This window comes from Cupressus sempervirens, chromosome 8 (genome assembly GCF_028749045.1).
Source record: "Cupressus sempervirens isolate cs-2001-9-10 chromosome 8, ASM2874904v1, whole genome shotgun sequence".
Taxonomy (NCBI): Eukaryota; Viridiplantae; Streptophyta; class Pinopsida; order Cupressales; family Cupressaceae; genus Cupressus; species Cupressus sempervirens.
The window spans coordinates 15,900,146-15,916,507 of record NC_143125.1 but is presented as its reverse complement, the minus strand read 5'-3'; positions in this window follow the sequence as shown (position 1 = coordinate 15,916,507).

Sequence of the window (16,362 nt, the reverse complement as noted above, 5' to 3'; positions counted from 1 at the left end):
TTTTCCAATCATAGACCTATATAATGTTTGATTCACCTCAGTAGAATCATCATTCTTTGACAACTTGTGTCCTGTCACCATAAGTGTACTTATTGCTTTGGAATCTTCTAATCCAAAATTCTTCAATAATTCTTTGACATACTTTTATTGAGTGATGTATATACCATACTTCATCTAATAAACTTGCAAACCCACAAAAAAATTGATTTCTTCAAACATAGAAATTTCAAATTCTTGCTTCATCTAATTTGCAAAATCCTTACATAAAGCATCTTGTCCTTCAAATATGATATGATCAACAAATATTTCAGGTAGCAAAATACCTTTTCCTTTCTCAGTCTTTATGTATAGATTGTTGTTATCATCAATCCTTTCAAATCCAATCTTCACAAGATAAGTATGAAGTCTCTCAAACCATGTTCTTGGTGCTTGTTTCAAATCATATAGAGCTTTGTGCAATCTACATACCATGTTCTTATTATTATCATCAACAAAACCTTTTGGTTATTCTATGTAAACTTCTTCCTCTAGTATGCCATTCAGAAATGCAAATTTAACATCCATTTCATAAACTTTGAAACCTTTGTATGCAACATAAACAAGTAGAGTTCTTACTCCTTCCAATCTAGCAACAAGAGCAAATGTCTCCCCATAGTCAATTCCTTTTTCTTGTGCATATCCCTTGCAACCTAATCTTGATTTGTTTCTTGTGACCACCATTTTCATCTAGCTTGTTTCTAAATACCCACTTAGTGCCAATCACATTCTTGTCTTCTAGTCTAGGACCTAGACTCCATGTTTTGTTCTTCTCTATCTATTCAATCTCTTCCTCCATGGCTTTGTACTAGTCCACATCTTCTAGTGCATATTTCACTGTTTTGGTTCCTTCATGATTTACAAACATGATTCACTTCTCAATCTTCTTCTTGTCATCGGCCTAGCATTTTTTTATCTCCAATTATTTTATCAATAGGATGATGTCTTTTGACATATTTAAACAATCTTGGCTCATTTCTTGTTTCTTCATTTTGTCTTTCAGCTTCAAAATCATTGTGTATATCTCTGTCAAGTATCTCAACATCTCTTTCATGTGTACTAATCTTAGAATCAAAATGTGCACCCACATTAGTCTGTAACTTGGCATCTAAATGCAACTTGGTTCCTAAATGTAACTCAACATTTACAAGATGTGATTCAGTATTCACTAAAACTTGTTGTTGGTTTGTAGCTTGATTTGTAGGATCCTCTTCAACAAGAATTCCTTCATAAAAGTATACAAGTGATTTTTCTTCTTCTAGTTCTTTCATGGGTTCAGCCTCATGTACCTCTGTAAATTCATCAAAATTCACATTTGCACTTTCCATAATTTTGTTAGTGTTAGTATTTAAACACTTATAAGCTTTTCTTCTTGTAGCATATCCTAGGAATATACCTTCTTCACTTTTTGCATCAAGCTTTCCATTTCTAACATCTTTTAGAATATAACACTTACTTCCAAATACCTTAAAGTATTTTACATTGAATGGATATCCATACCATAGTTCAAAAGGTGTTGAATGATTACCTTTCTTGATTTGCACATGGTTCAAAGTATATACAATAGTACGTACAAATTTTCTCTAGTATTTTAGAGCAACATTCTCCTCCATCATGAGTGTTCTAGAATAGTCCATTATAGACCTATTTATCCTTTCAGCTATTCCATTTTGTGGAGGGGTCCTAGGGGTAGATGTCTATCTTTTGATTCCTCTATCATTACACTCCTCCTCTGTCTGGTCTCAAATATTTCAGACTTTTACCTGTTTCTTTCTCAACTCTTGTCAATTACCATTTGAACATTTGAAAAGCATCAGATTTGCATTTCAAAAATATAATTGTCGTCATCTTAGAATAATCATCAACAAATAGCATTATGTATGTATCTCCCTTGTAGCTTTGCACCTCAATTGGTCCATACAAGTCAATATGAACAATATTTAGTATTTTTTTAGATGTATAAGCTTTACTCTTAAAGATTGACTTTGTCATTTTGCCTAATAAACATTGTTTGCACACTACATTATTAGGTTTCTTCAACTTAGGAAAACCTCTAACTTTTTTCATGTTACTAATACTAACTAAGTTATCAAAGTTAACATGACATAATCTCTTGTGCCAAAGCCATACATTATCAAATTTTGCAACAAGACAAGTACAATCCTCTATATCAAAATATAATAAATTATTTCTAGTTTGATCACATTTTCCAATCTGTTTCTCATTTGTGTCATATATCTTAACAATCTTGTTTCCAAATTCAACCTTGCATCCCAAATTATTCAATTGTGACACACTCAACAAGTTATAGTTTAGTCCTTGAACATAATAAGAATTTTCATATGAAATATTATCTATGAGTTTGATAGAGCCTTTTCCTTTTATGAAACATGATGCATCATTACCAAATCTTACACTATTTCCATCATAACAATTCAAGGTAATGAACTTACTTTTGTCTCTAGTCATGTGTGTGTATGAGCAATGTTAGTATGCTAATAGAAACCAAATTTAAATAAAGCTTCTACAAACTAAACAAAATTCATAAACTTCAAGATAGACTAAGATGAGCTCTCAATTGAGAATATGAGCCATTAATGGGCTCTCTCAATGAGAAGCTCTCTTGTTGAGTAGCTTTGTCTAAATAGATAGGATGTATGCTCAAGCTTATGCTTCCAAAGGCTTCAATGGATGATTGTGGATTTTTGGTGTGGATAGATGGCTTTAGTATGGATTTGGCTCTCAAAATAGCATTATAACTTTACTTCATGGATTGTGTTATTTTGCAAAGGGGAAGGATCCAATTTATAGGCAAGAGGCTTGAGGGTTTGAGGGCTAAGATGCAAGGATGGGAAAAAGCTTATGGAGGGCTCAGATTACATGAGAGGAGAGCACATGGATTGTGCTTCCTTATAGCCAATCAAGGAGTGACACATGTCACATGGTGAGAGGATGGAGGAAAGGGGAAGGATGAGTCAAAAAAGGAGGCTCAAGGGATAAAATCTTCATAAAGACCCTCATAATGACTTGTAAGAGCAATAAAAGGACTTGTAAGAGTCATTTATGACCTAGTGGACTTCATAAAGTTTTATGGTTGAGATATTTTGAGGGTGATGAGAGCAATTTCGACTTGGAATTGATTAGGAAAGTTTTAAGCTTGTTTAGGCTTGTGTAAATGATTAGAGGATGGATTAGGATGGTTTAGGATTAGCTTAGGGATAGGCAAGTGGATGGCATTTAATGAGGGTGGGTGAAGAAGGAGATATTTGTTAACTTTGGCTTGGGTTAGTAAGTCTTAACCCATGTTTAGGGAATGTGACAAGGTTAGGAGGGGATTAGGATTAGGTTTTAAAGACATCTTCTAGAAGAGTCTAGACTTTGGATGAGGATAAAGACTTTCTAGAATAGTCTAGAATTTCCTAGGATGAGGATGAAGACTTTCTAGAAGAGTCTAGAACTTCTTAGGATGAGGATAAATTAGATTTTTAGAAAATAAATAAAGTTTTATTTATTTCAAGGGTTTGGGTTGAGGAGATATTTATTAAAACTTTTTTAATAAACATGAGGATTAATATTTAATCTTAATTAAATATTTTGAGTTGGGATTAGGGGTAGGAAATGATGGGATTAGCCTTTAATCAAAATTAAAGAAGGATTAGAAGATTTTGGAAGAGGTTATTGGTCATAAGGAAATTGGCCAAGTTTTGGGAAAAAAATAAATTTTTTATTTATTTTAGGATTTTTGGTCAATTTATTAATTAAATAATTAATAAATAAGAAAATAATGTTTAAATAAGATTTAAACATTTTTGAGAGGGATTCCTTAATTAAATATTTTTAATTAAGATAAAGGGATTTAATGGCATAAAAATTAATTAATTAATTAAATAATTAATTAATTAATAAATGATGATGTCATTAGGACTTTTTCAGAAAATAAAAATACTTTATTTTCTAAAGGTTTTTAGGTGTCTACATTTTGCCCCTCTTTGATGTGATGCCGCAAGTGGCATGGCATCAAAGATAAGAAAATAAGATGCCCAAGGCTAGAGCAGAAGAGGAGAGAATGGACTGTGAGATGCCCCCTCAAGAAGGCAGCGGGGAGAGAAAGTGAGGCTCAATGGCCTCTTGAAAAGTACAAGAATCTCGGATGAGCAAGGAAACTCAGATTGGCAAAGAGAAGGGGCTAAATTAGCTCAAACTCTCACTATGGGAGAATGATAAAGGAGAATCAGATGCACAAGAGGAAGCAAGCTTAAGACTTTAGGGAAGGTGGAGGATGAAGGAGCAGAGCGCTATAAAAAGGAATCCAGGATAGGGAGATGGATGAGGGGATTATAAAGCTGATGCAATAGGATTTCAAAGAGTCAGATTGGTGGAAGATGGGTTTCAGAGATCCCTAGGACTAGGATTGTGGATCTCGAAAGATGAGGCTTGGTGGATTGATTTGGATTGGTAGATCCCTAAGACTAGGATTGTGGATCCCTAAAGCTAAGAGTGATGAGTGATTCAAAGAGATACTGATGCATAAGCTAGGGTAGGAGAGACAGATGTTGGATATGGATGGGGGATAATGGAGATGAAGGAAAACCATTGAAGCTTTTTGAGCGGGGGGATACTTCAAAGAGAAGTACCACCATGTAGTTGAGCACTAGATTTGCTATAGGACTATTGGTTAATTGCCAAGGTTACCAAGAACATCAAGGCCTTTTCACCAACTGTCCAGAGGACTGATGAACTGACTCAAAACAAACACGCAAGGATTGCCCCAGTATCACACATGAATCCCAGAGGAAGCAGTGTGGAAACGACACTGGGTAACCCACAAGCAAAAAAGAAAATAAGCAAAAGACATGATCAAGACCTTACACTCTAATTGCCCCATTCGCAGCATACCATGATATGGAAGATCGTGGCAACCTTGAGGAGGGAACAAGGAGATTGCTTGGAAAAGATACTTCAAGACCCAAAAGGGAAGATCCCAAATCAAAAGAAAGTGAAAATCCAAAAGAGAACCGTTTGCCAACGAGATGGGTAGGATGAGGTACTAACGGACCAAGATCAGACATGAGGAAAGATATATCCTGCAAGGACCTATCGGAGAGCACCTAAGCTGGTGGATTTGGATGAGTGATGCGTCTGGCAAGCTGAACTAAGAAAGATAACACTTTGGTGACAGGAAATCTTGCTAAAGGATGCGTTGGAATAGCTAACCAAGATGTGTGATGGGTGCAAGATGCTGATCAAGGATGAACTGACACGAACGCTGGATAGATACAATGGTACTAAGCTAAAGAGGATGTTCAAGCTGATGGACCAAGATATGTTACAAATGAGCTAATCAAGATATGGTACAAGTTAACGGACCAAGATAGTTACAAGCAGGCAAAAGCTCAGGATGATAAGATAGCGGGATGGTTTGATGCTGTGCAAGATGCGAAAGCTAAGGGTGGGGTGATAGCGAAAGATATGGATTTGGCAGGATGCATCCAATGATGAGGAGAGATTTTGTGACCAAGGATAGCTAGAGGCACAGGATGAGATGGTTGGATAGGATGGTAGATAGCTAGGATTATGATGGATATAAAGAGATGACATTGGGTTTGCATGAGGCTAGCTTAGAGCTAGATACCAATGACAAGGGAGGATGGACAAGACAAGATCTCCAAGGAATATAGTGCCCCCAATCAGAAGATAACATGCGGAAGGAGGTCTTATGATGGATGTGATAGGATTGAAGCTAGGATGGAAAAAGCTGAAGGGGCTAGGGAGATGGATGATAGCTGAGATGATTGGCTGAAGCTGCATAAGATTAGTGGATGGTGTGAGATGGAAGCTGGAGGATGGAGGATAGGTGGATAGATTGGAAGATGGAGGTGGATGTCAAGAGATGACCAAAAGCATGAGGGTGATAGGCTAAGCTGGGGATGGTAGGATTACGCATGATGCTTGTTTGCCAAGTTTTCATCATGGTACTTGTCCAAGGTGCTTGAATTGCCAAGTTTTCACCTATGGAAGCTTTATTTTTCTTTTCTTTTTTTTGACTTTTTGACTTTTGGACTTAGCTGGAATTATTTTGGCTTTCTTCAGCTATTTTGACTTTTTTGGGATTTTTCACTGGCTATTGGAATGTTCAATTTTGTTGCTAGTTGTTGGTACACCGGATGTGTGATTTATGCAATAGATTGGATTAGATGGGATTGATGGTAGGAGATGGAGGGATGAAAAGGTTGGAAAGGAGCATGATATGGGGATGCTTGCAAGAGCAACATTGGCACATGTTGGGATGGGTGTGAAAAGAGCATATGGGGGATAGATGGTAGATGGGGGCATGATGGAGGATTTGTGGAAGCGTGCTTGGGGATATAGGCACCCAAGATGGAGTTAGGAGATGGGGGACATGAGTCACTAGATGGGGGATTAGCAATGGTGGATGCCATTATGCATTGGATTTCAACTTTTTTCTTGGGGATCCACATGGTCTTGGATTTTCTTTTCATAGGCTTTTGCATTGTTTTGCATTCTTTGATTGGATTTTGCCTTTTTGGAGTATGTCTTTTAGAATAGACATATGATTGCCTAGGATGTGGATTTTTAGCTTTATGCATTTTGAAGTTGGCATTCACATTGTTGTGGTAAGCTTTGGGAAGATGGTTAGGAGAAGCTTTGTGAGATGGAGAGGATATGAAAGAGCATGTAGGGGGATGATGATGGATGATGTGCCCTGATATGTGCCTTTGTTGATCTTGCATAGAAATGGATGGAATAGGATTTTTATGATGGCTAATAAGAGGATGGAGGATGGTAGATTTTGGGACATAGGGACCCAAAATGGATTTAGCGGATGAAGGGGGGATATGGTAGGTTGTTTTGGGTTGCAAAGATGGTGGAGGGGGGATGACATAAGATTTCTTGAAGGAGTGATGGGAGGCTGGCATGGTGGGCTTGGAGATAGGCTTGGTTTGGGGGTGTGGTGTACCAACACCTTTAGATGGTGAGCCTTTGGATACATATCCAAGACCATGAAATCCTAGATTTTTTTGTGCAATAATAGGCTTTCTGATTCCTTGCTCTTGTGGTCCTAAACCTTGACCTTGATAATGCCATCGATTGAGCATTTGAACAAGCTGAGGAAACTTTTTGCTTGCAGAAAATGGTAGAAGTGATTTATTAGGTGTATTGCAATGGGGAGATACTGTTCTTAATTCTTCTGCTGAGAGAGGGCCACTGTGGATGAATGTAAGTGAACCAAGAGGGTAGATTATAGATGGTGGAATAGCTTGGATAGGTGGTAAGATGGAAGCATGGAGCGGGGGAGATGGAAGGATAGGATCTTGATGTAGCTAGTGGGATGACAAGATATCTTGTAGTGGAGGAGATATGGCTCGAGGTTTTGGAGATGGAGGAGATGGTGACTGCACTATGGATGGAAGACATGGTATGATGATATCTTCATTTATGCTTTGGGGGATGTCAACATGCTTTTGGGTAGGATCTTGATAGGATTGGTTTGGAGTGGATGGTGCGATAGGAGGTGAAGGGATGGATTCTTCAAAGGCAGCGGATGGATAGATGGGAGATTCAGTAGTGGAGATGGGTGAGTAGAAGATGGATGCATAAGGGTCATTACGAGAGATTTGAGAAATGCTTGGAGGTGATGTGGATAGGATTTGGAGGGATTTGACAGGTGGTGGGGTTTTGATGATTGCGGGAAGTGGAAGAATTTTAAGCAATTTGATGGATGGTATGGGGATGATAGCTATGGGAGATGGAGGTGATATTATAGATGGGGAAGCTTCATCACTAACTACTTCACATGGTTGGATTAGATGACATGGCTTATCGACTGTTGGAGGCAACTTTTTTTGTATTTCCTCTAGGAGATTCCTTGGAGACTCGTGTGTCGAAGGTGGAGGTGGATTGACAGGAATAGCTAGTGTGATGGGGGTGGAAGATTGGAAGCTTGGTTGATGGGGTGATGGAGGGGAACCTGGAATATCGGATGGCATGACTAGATAGTTTGGAATAACTCTTGGATTTTGGGGGATGCTTGGGGGAATGTTTCTAAGGCTTTCAATATACCCGTCATAGTCAACAAGATTTTCATCATCATTGGAATAGGAGGTGGTGGGAGCAAGGACAATGCGACCAAACACATCATGATAGGATTGGTACTTCATGCTTTGATGATGAGTTTGATGGGGATGTGGTCTTGCATATGGATGAACACGGAAGCTCATGGTTGGATTTGGATTAAGCACAGATTTTGGATTGGCTGATGAAAGATTTCCTAGGGAGAGTCAAACTTGTATGACAGACCTAAGGAGGATTGGCTGGAGATTTTTGGCTTTCCTGTGGATGGAAGACTTCAAGGGTATGCTATCAAAAAGTGAGAGTTTTGCTTTCCTATATGCAAGATTGGTGGAGATTGTGTCAACTTAAGAATAGACTAATGATCCTATGGGCATGACACGAGATTGACCACTTGTGGATCCCAACCTTTAGCTCAAGGTGATGAGGGATAACAAGTGACAAAGCTAGATTACCCTAGACAAAGCTCTATCAAAGGGATAACCTTGGTGAGGCTGGTGGATTGGTCAGATTGATTGGATAGCAAACTCTGGCAGAGTAACAACAACTCTTTAAAGGCTTGGGTGATTTTGGATTGGGTTGCTAGCTAGCTGGGGGGATGATTTGGATGGACTTTAGATTTGGGATTGTTCTAAGTCAAAGAACTAGATAGATTCGGTTGCATCGGGGGAGCTTGGATGATTTTCTGATAAGGCAGTGACTATGCTAAGTATGCCTTGAGCTAGGAGATTTCTGCTTTTCTGGGATTTCGACCAAAATTGGCAAATATTCATTCAAAAGCTATGAACAAACAAGCAAACAAAAGTTTTGAGCAAGCACGTCAAATACACCAACATCCTAGGAAGCTTTCTGCAAGGATGAAATTTGGTTTAGCTAGGGAGTCCTCGATATACGCAAGGTACGTGAGGCCCAAATTCGTAGATGAAACCAAAAAGATGTCACACAGCCGAGAGGAGCGGTAACCCACTTCTCCTCTTTCACTTCTCAAGGGTATAAAGTTCCTTGAGGCTTAGCCTGAGTGACAAAATCTTGATTCCAAGAGAGGTGTCTTTGGATTCACCTCCCAATTTTTACACTCCATCGGAACGCTGGAGTTGAGGTCGTCCCAAGGGGTGATGAAATCCCCAAGCAGGCCTCCTAAAAAGTGTAAAACAAGACCACATACATGATCTTGGGCTTTAAAAGACACGCATTTATTCCATTTGATGATTTAGATTTTGTAAGCTATGATTGAAGACACTTGTGATTATGGCATACAATGTCCATTCCAATTTGATAGCATTGTTTAGCATAATGAAAGTCGAGAGATCGTCAACATAAGAAATGCGAGCGTCATTGAAAATGCGTCAAAACCATGTGATGTTCACTGATTGTTAGGCATTCAAGATTGAGTGTGAGTTTGTTTTAAGCCCAAAATAAAGATGTGTGAAACTCGATTGTCAAGTACGCGCCTGGAGGCCCTCCACGTCAAGATATGTCTAATTTTTATGCCCAAATGAAGTGTGAGCGAGATTAATGCGCATTCAAAGAATTTTCTAACTTAGAAAAACCACTAAAGACCCAAGTGAGTGGAGTTTGATCTTTGTGGAGCACTTAACACCCTCTTAGGTAGACCCATCCCCATAAATGGCGCTGAGATTGCAACCAATGGTTAAATTGATGGGTGATTAAAGAGGGTGAGTCCAACTACAAATTTACTCAAAGCGTCTTTATTAGTTTTTATAACTTAGAAGATTTCAAAAATGTGGATTCTTTTTATGCCCCAAAAGATGATTATTTGATCTATGGCATTCAAGATTGGATTTGTTTTTTTAATCATGCATTCATAAAAAAAACAAACTTGATTTTAATCAATGGCACTCAAGAGTGATTTTAGCAACATGCATTCAAAGACAAGTGATTAAACATTCAAGTTTTTTCCTTTGAGCATTCAAGATTGAGATTTTGTGTGTTGTTTTAAAAAATTTGAAGTGCTTTGTTTTAACCTTAGATCATTCAAGATTGTTTTGGACTCAAAAGTGAAAATGACTCTTTTGGACTTTGGTTTTCATTCAAGATTTTGTGTTCTAGTTTGCATGTTTTAAGCCCAAAAATGATATTCCTAGATTGTTTTGATGCATGAAAAACCTAAGAAACATTCAAGATTTTGCAACGAGACATTTGTTTGGAACAAATAAAAAAGCTTTTAGGACAATTTTGGCAACCATTTAGGACTCTTAGTTTTCATGAGATTTTTAAAAGAACTTTAAAATATTTGCAAATGAGGTTCATTTTATCCTTGATTGATGCTTTGAGTTTGATTTAGATTTTAGTGTGCACTTAGTGTTGATTTTGAACCTTTTGAAATGGAAACTTGAAGTTCTTTTTAAATTCCCAAAAATGAAGTGTTCCTAACTTTGCATGAATGCATCTAAAACCTTGATGTTGCAAGGATGTGAATGATTGGATTGGTTTAGTTTCACTTGTTAAAAGATTTTTTCTTTTTGCAAATTTTTAGTTTTTAATGGATTTAAGTATGATTTGGGGGTTCATTTTAAGCACTAAAAAGAAGTGTGTATGATTTTTCTTCCTTAAAAAAAAAATGGCCAAGATCTCCCACAAGAAGAAGAAGAAGAAGTAGATGGAATAAGAAGAATATAGACAAGAAGAGAAAGAAGAATTTCAAGTTCTTTGTCCACCTATAAGCTTGAAAAATCTGCAAACACTATGAGATAGATTATGAGTTCCTTTGTCTTCTTCATGCTCATGTGGACCTACAAAACCAATTTATACAATCCTACCAATCACAAAAACAAGCAAAATTAGCCAAAATCAGCAAATGACATACAAAACTTGACTAAAAAAGCTAATGAAGATGACCCATGCGGGGTCCCACCGAGCGTGCCAAAATGTGTATGAGCAATGTTAGTATGCTAATAGAAACCAAATTTAAATAAAGCTTCTACAAACTAAACAAAATTCATAAACTTCAAGATAGACTAAGATGAGCTCTCAATTGAGAATATGAGCCATTAATGGGCTCTCTCAATGAGAAGCTCTCTTGTTGAGTAGCTTTGTCTAAATAGATAGGATGTATGCTCAAGCTTATGCTTCCAAAGGCTTCAATGGATGATTGTGGATTTTTGGTGTGGATAGATGGATTTAGTATGGATTTGGCTCTCAAAATAGCATTATAACTTTACTTCATGGATTGTGTTATTTTGCAAAGGGGAAGGATCCAATTTATAGGCAAGAGGCTTGAGGGTTTGAGGGCTAAGATGCAAGGATGGGAAAAAGCTTATGGAGGGCTCAGATTACATGAGAGGAGAGCACATGGATTGTGCTTCCTTATAGCCAATCAAGGAGTGACACATGTCACATGGTGAGAGGATGGAGGAAAGGGGAAGGATGAGTCAAAAAAGGAGGCTCAAGGGATAAAATCTTCATAAAGACCCTCATAATGACTTGTAAGAGCAATAAAAGGGCTTGTAAGAGTCATTTATGACCTAGTGGACTTCATAAAGTTTTATGGTTGAGATATTTTGAGGGTGATGAGAGCAATTTCGACTTGGACTTGATTAGGAAAGTTTTAAGCTTGTTTAGGCTTGTGTAAATGATTAGAGGATGGATTAGGATGGTTTAGGATTAGCTTAGGGATAGGCAAGTGGATGGCATTTAATGAGGGTGGGTGAAGGAGGAGATATTTGTTAACTTTGGCTTGGGTTAGTAAGTCTTAACCCATGTTTAGGGAATGTGACAAGGTTAGGAGGGGATTAGGATTAGGTTTTAAAGACATCTTCTAGAAGAGTCTAGACTTTGGATGAGGATAAAGACTTTCTAGAATAGTCTAGAATTTCCTAGGATGAGGATGAAGACTTTCTAGAAGAGTCTAGAACTTCTTAGGATGAGGATAAATTAGATTTTTAGGAAATAAATAAAGTTTTATTTATTTCAAGGGTTTGGGTTGAGGAGATATTTATTAAAACTTTTTTAATAAACATGAGGATTAATATTTAATCTTAATTAAATATTTTGAGTTGGGATTAGGGGTAGGAAATGATGGGATTAGCCTTTAATCAAAATTAAAGAAGGATTAGAAGATTTTGGAAGAGGTTATTGGTCATAAGGAAATTGGCCAAGTTTTGGGAAAAAAATAAATTTTTTATTTATTTTAGGATTTTTGGTCAATTTATTAATTAAATAATTAATAAATAAGAAAATAATGTTTAAATAAGATTTAAACATTTTTGGGAGGGATTCCTTAATTAAATATTTTTAATTAAGATAAAGGGATTTAATGGCATAAAAATTAATTAATTAATTAAATAATTAATTAATTAATAAATGATGATGTCATCAGGACTTTTTCAAAAAATAAAAATACTTTATTTTCTAAAGGTTTTTAGGTGTCTACAATGTGATGTGAGCATCCACTGTCAATGATCCATCTATCATTTTTGTTCACACAAGTCACAAGTGTAGTTGCCTCATCTTCATCAGATTCTTCCTTTATTGCAACATACACCACTTCATCATCATGTTCATCAGAATCATCCCTAGTTTCCTCTTCAACAATGTAGCATGATTTCTTGCCTTTGTCTTTGCAATCTTTGCTGTCATCTTCTCTTCTGATCTTGTATTTGTTACCTCCTCTGTAGTTCTTCTTCTGTGTAAATCTTGTAGCAATATGACCAACCTCATTGCAATTGATATAATTAATGGGTAACTTACCTTTGAACTTGCCTTTACCTCTGTGGAATATTCTTGCCATTAGTGCTTCCAATTGTTCAACATCCTCCTCATCTATATCACTATCACTAGATACATATTTTATCTTTCTCTTCTTCTTCTTCTGCTTCACTTTATTAGAGTCCTTCAATAACAACTTAGTTTTGAAAGTAGATTCAAGACTCTCAAGTTTGTAATTATCAAATTTAGATAGCTCAAAAGCAAAGAGATTACCTACCAGACCTTCATAGGTTAGATCATTTCCTGGAATACATCTCAGTTCTTGAATTGCAGAAACTCTAATAGCATAAATAGGCAATAATGGTCTCAAGACTTTTCTTAACACAATATCATCATCTATATGACCAGTAGCTCCTCTTATTGCACTAAAAACTTTTATTCTAGCAACATATTGAGCAATATTCTCACCTTCTTCCATTCTCATATCATCAAACTTACCTCGGAGACTCTAAAATTTGGCTCTTTAAACATTTTTGTCTCCTCCATAGATGGTGGCTAGGGCATCCCACATTTTCTTTGCACTGTCAAGACCTTTGAAATCATCAAACTCGGTATATGTTAGAGTAGAGACAATCTCCAACTTTGCCTGATTGTGTTCTTTCTTCTTCTTCATATCTTTAGTAGTTAGGGCTCCAATTGGATCAACATGTTCCACTAAAATGGTAGATTGTGCATGATCTCCAAGTCCTCTAAGGTGTAGCTTCATCAAACTTTTCTATGTAGGAAAGTTATCTCTATTGAGCTTGGGTACTTCCCTTTTAGATATCTTGATCTTTGTGCTTCTAGTACCTTGAAACTAGTCCTCTTAAGCAGATGGCTTTGATACCAATTGTTGGAATACTTTAAGAATAATTGAGAGGGGGGGTGTGAATAAGTTATCTAAGGTATAAATCTATAAATAAAACTTTTCATAACTTAGTGAACCCATAAAACATTCATACCCATGCATGCAGCTTATTGGATTATGCAATCACTAAAACTTGTATGTTATTGTCAAATAAACTTGTAGAAATGTAAAGCATGAAACACAACAGATTCATCAACACCCTTGACACACTGATTTACAAAGAAACCCGATTTGGGAAAAACCACCAGTAACATGCTACTCCTTTTCACTCTTTTGAAGTAATGCCTTGTGAAAGGCCAACCCTATTAAAGGTTACAATACGCACTGTTAAATGTGACCCGGTTAATGGATTTCAATCACCTTGTTAGAAGTGAGCCTTGTTAGAGGACTTTAGCCATTCATTTGGAATGCCACCTGGTTAAAGGATTTACAAATGACTATTAGGTCAACCTTAATCCAAAGGATTTACCATAGACTGATACAGTTGTTAGAGAGTAATAGTACAACTTTAATCTAATACAACTTACAACTTCTCTTGTAGATTATAGATCTCTATTTAGTCATCATTTTTGCTTGGCCTTCATACTTTGAAACTTGGACAACTTAGTCACCCTTTCAGCATTCATCTCCCCAAGCCTTCTTTCTTAACATGCCATTGCAGACTCTTCTCTTGGGTCACTTGATGAAGTAGAATCCTTAACTCTTTCTCCTCAGGTTCTCACACATGAATTTTTTTTCTTTATGACCAGACATTCCTATAAATAGGAAATTAGGATATTTTCTCACTCATTTTCCATTGTCCAATTTAGAGTTTTGGATGGATTAGTTAGGATACAATGTATCTACCCCATATCTTGTCTTTTCTAGAAACTTCTCCTAGAATCCATTTGAATTTGCCTCAAAAATGATTTCCATCAAGTTCTGTGCCACTAGATCATCAACCTTATCTTTCTTTTGGTTCACAAGTTTCAAGAAAGAAAACTTGTTGACTTAGATTCGACGAATCTTCGATCTTTAACATAATGCAACATCTTAGCATTATCAACCTTCTGATGCTTAGTACATATTGCATTTCTTGGCATCAACTAAAGTTTATAGATGATCAACATCAATTAAAATTTACTTAGCATCAACTATCTTGCCTGACATCCACTAAAATTTGCTTTCACTAAGCTCCAATTGACTTTTGTGCTTGGCTTGCACTGTCTTTGCTCGACACCTACTATCTACTTGGTCAAGCTTGGCGGACAAACTTTGTGTAACTTGTTCTTCTTCATTTTCTTAGTGTAGCAAAAATTTGTAATCTTACATAGATTATCAATACATCATGTCATCACTATCTTAACTGATCCTTATACTTCATTACATAATCATAACTCTGTAGACACCTAAAAATCCTAAAAATCTTTTAGAAAATAAAGTATTTTTATTTTCTGAAAAAGTCCCTGATGACATCATCATTTATTAATTAATTAATTATTTAATTAATTAATTTATTTTTATGCCATTAAATCCCTTTATCTTAATTAAAAATATTTAATTAAGGAATCCCTCCCAAAAATGTTTAAATCTTATTTAAACATTATTTCCTTATTTATTAATTATTTAATTAATAAATTGACTAAAAATCTCAAAATAAATAATTTATTTATTTTTTGCCCAAAACTTGGCCAATTTTTTTAAGACCACTAACCTCTTCCAAAATCTTCTAATCCTTCTTTAATTTCGATTAAAGGCTAATCCCATCATTTCCTACCCCTAATCCCAACTCAAAATATTTAATTAAGATTAAATATTAGTCCTCATGTTTATTAAAAATATTTTAATAAATATCTCCTCAACCCAAACCCTTGAAATAAATAAAACTTTATTTATTTCCTAAAAACCTTATTTATCCTCATCTTAGGAAGTTCAAGACTCTTCTGGAAAATCTTCATCCTCATCCAAAGCCTAGACTTTTCTAGAAGATGTCAATCCTTATCTTTAACCCTAATCCTAATCCCCCCCCCTAACCTTGTCACATTCCCTAAACATGGGTTAAGACTTGCTAACCCAAGCCAAAGCCAACAAATATCTCCTCCTTCACCCACCCTCATTAAATGCCATCCACTAGCCCATCTCTAACAAGCCTAATCTAATCTTAACCCAAGCCTAATCCAAGCCTTAATCATTTGCACATTCCTAAGTAAAGCTTAAAACTTTCTTAATCCAACCCAAGTCAAAATATCTCAACTCTCTCACAAATATCCCAACCATAAAACTTTATGAAGCCCACAAAGCCATAAATGACTCTTACAAGCTCATTCATTGCTCTTACAAATCATTATGAGGGTCTTTATAAGCTTTGAGCCTCCTTTGTTGACCCTTCAACCCCTCTTGCTCTAACCAATGACCTTGTGACATGTGTCACTTTTGATTGGCTGTAAGGAAGCACAATCCATGTGCTCTCCTCTCATTCAATCTAGACCTTCCATAAGCTTTCTCCCATCCTTGTATCCTAGCCCTTGATCCCTCAATCCCTTTGCCTATTTAAAGAATCCTCTCCCAAGCCATTTTAACACAATCACCCATAGTAACAAAGTAATGCCATTTTGATCATGAAGTAAAGCCATAATGCTATTTTTGAGAAGCCATTTTACATCAAATCCATTCACCCAAGC